Source organism: Octopus bimaculoides, chromosome 1 (genome assembly GCF_001194135.2).
Source record: "Octopus bimaculoides isolate UCB-OBI-ISO-001 chromosome 1, ASM119413v2, whole genome shotgun sequence".
Taxonomy (NCBI): Eukaryota; Metazoa; Mollusca; class Cephalopoda; order Octopoda; family Octopodidae; genus Octopus; species Octopus bimaculoides.
The window spans coordinates 24,767,596-24,769,836 of NC_068981.1; the positions used below are offsets into that span (position 1 = coordinate 24,767,596).

Sequence of the window (2,241 nt, forward strand, 5' to 3'; positions counted from 1 at the left end):
TATATGTATAGGGACAAGAACATACCGAAACCAGTTGTGAAACAGTGGTGGGTGACAAATGCAGACACAAAGACACACATGTGTCTTTATGCTGGCTTGCAACAACAATGGGAAAGATGTAAGCTAAAGGGAAATTAATAGCATCATTTTCAATAGTCTTAGCAGTAGGTGTAATTGTTTCTTCCATACCTGGCAAATGAAGGATGAGAGAGAGAGAGAGAGAGATGGGGGGAGGACTGTTTTGGTGGTAACCAGGTGCTGCACAGTGAATTTGGACCGGAATTGCATAGTTGGGAAGCAAGCTTCTTAAACATGTAAATAGATATTTGTGTCTACAAGGAAAAAGTTGGTCGTAACTTCAGTGTCGGTTTCAAGCTTTCAATTGTCAAAGCTAATTTGGTACTCTTGAGTAATTCTTCAATTAATATTTGTCTCTTTTTAGATTTGTCTCTTTAGATTTGTCTCTTTTTTAGACATAAAAACAAACCCATAAATTAAAATCAGATTAATATTCTAAAATAAATTTAAGAATAACAACAGAGCATTTACAGATTGGATACATCGGCACAAAAAAATAGAATTAAATTTATTGTGTTTGGCATGTAAAAAAAGCACCTACCAGCTGTAGAAACCATGCCATATCAGACTGGAACCTGGTGCAGCTCCCTAGCTTACCAGTTTTCATCAAACCGTCCAACCCATGCCAGCATGGAAAACAGACATTAAATGACGATTACGATCTGGTTGATTGGGATTGCTTCCTATGTAGTTTCAGATTCAATCCCATTGCATGGCACCTTGAGCAAGTGTCTTCTACTACAGCCCCATATGTCCAAAGCCATGCAGGTGAATTTGATCAATGGAAACTGAAAGAAGCCTGCTGTTTGCGTGTGTGTGAGTGATTTAGTATTTCCCCTTTTGTCTATCAATAGTTGTAAACAATGTCTGCACTGACAGTGTTGCTTGTTTGCAGTCCATCATGAAAGCTTGTCCAGGCTGTTTGTTATTCAATAGACTGGGAAGTTATGAACTGATTTGGAAGTTGGTGATGGGAATAAGCATCCGGTTGTAGAAAACTGCCCTGACACACTCTAATCTGATCAATGCAAGCATGGAAAAGTAAACGTTAAACACACAGATATACATGAGGCAAACATATTCCATTGGACCTGTAATGCTGATGTGCATGAACAGTAGGGCACAAATAAGTTGAATGGGAAACTGAGTATAAAAGGAGTCAGATATGGTATGAGAGAGAGAGAGAAAACTTTGGCTGATAATAGGCTTGAGGCATGGATGAAGGATAACAGTTGGATCAATAAATGCCAAGATATCTGAGGAAAAAAAAAGCAAAACAGGAAGACATGAGAAGAATACGGTGAAAGGATATGACAAAGGAAAAAGATGGCCATAAGTGGTGTGGCGAGACCCTGTACTGGAGAAGACCTGACAAATTCCTACAACCATAGAAAGACAGCTGTAAAATGATGATGATGGTAATGGTGGTAATGATGATGGTTGAGAGAATGATGGTGTCGGTGGCAGCAGCAGTGGCGGTGAAGATGATGGTGGTTATGATGATGATGATGATGATGATGATGATAATGATAATGTATGAGCTGGTTACATACACATGCACACACACACACATGTCCACATTATTCTGACAATACAATCAATATTTCACTTGTTAGCTTTATTAAAGAGCGAAATGGTGGTACCATTGTCGGTATAAAATAAATTTATTACACTCAACGAAATTAGTATTGATTTCTTTGTTATAGTTTATGGTGCCACATTTTTAATGAACAAGTACATATGTATGTGTGTGTGTGTGTGTGAGTGTTTGTATATGTATCTTACACATGTGTTTGAATGTATGTATGTATCTGTCTTTCACTCCTCTCTATAGTGGCTGTGTGGTAAGTAGCTTGCTTACCAACCACATGCTTCTGGGTTCAGTCCCACTGCGTGGCACCTTGGGTAAGTGTCTTCTACTATAGCCTCGGGCCGGCCAATGCCTTGTGAGTGGATTTGGTAGACGGAAATTGAAGGAAGCCCATCATATATATGTATATATATATGTATGTGTGTGTATATGTTTGCGTCTGTGTTTGTCCCCCTACTATCGCTTGACAACCGATGGTGGTGTGTTTACGTCCCCGTAACTTAGCAGTTCGGCAAAAGAGACTGATAGAATAAGTACTCGGCTTACAAAGAATAAGTCCTGGGGTTGATTTG

The 2,241-nt window shown here is 39.1% G+C and overlaps 1 protein-coding gene across 3 annotated transcripts in view; it reads left to right on the top strand.

The window, feature by feature from the left end:
- LOC106874648 (transforming growth factor beta receptor type 3) overlaps window positions 1-2,241 on the top strand; it is a 297,158-nt gene that overhangs the window by 267,910 nt on the left and 27,007 nt on the right. The gene's annotated exons all lie outside the window — the stretch shown is intronic.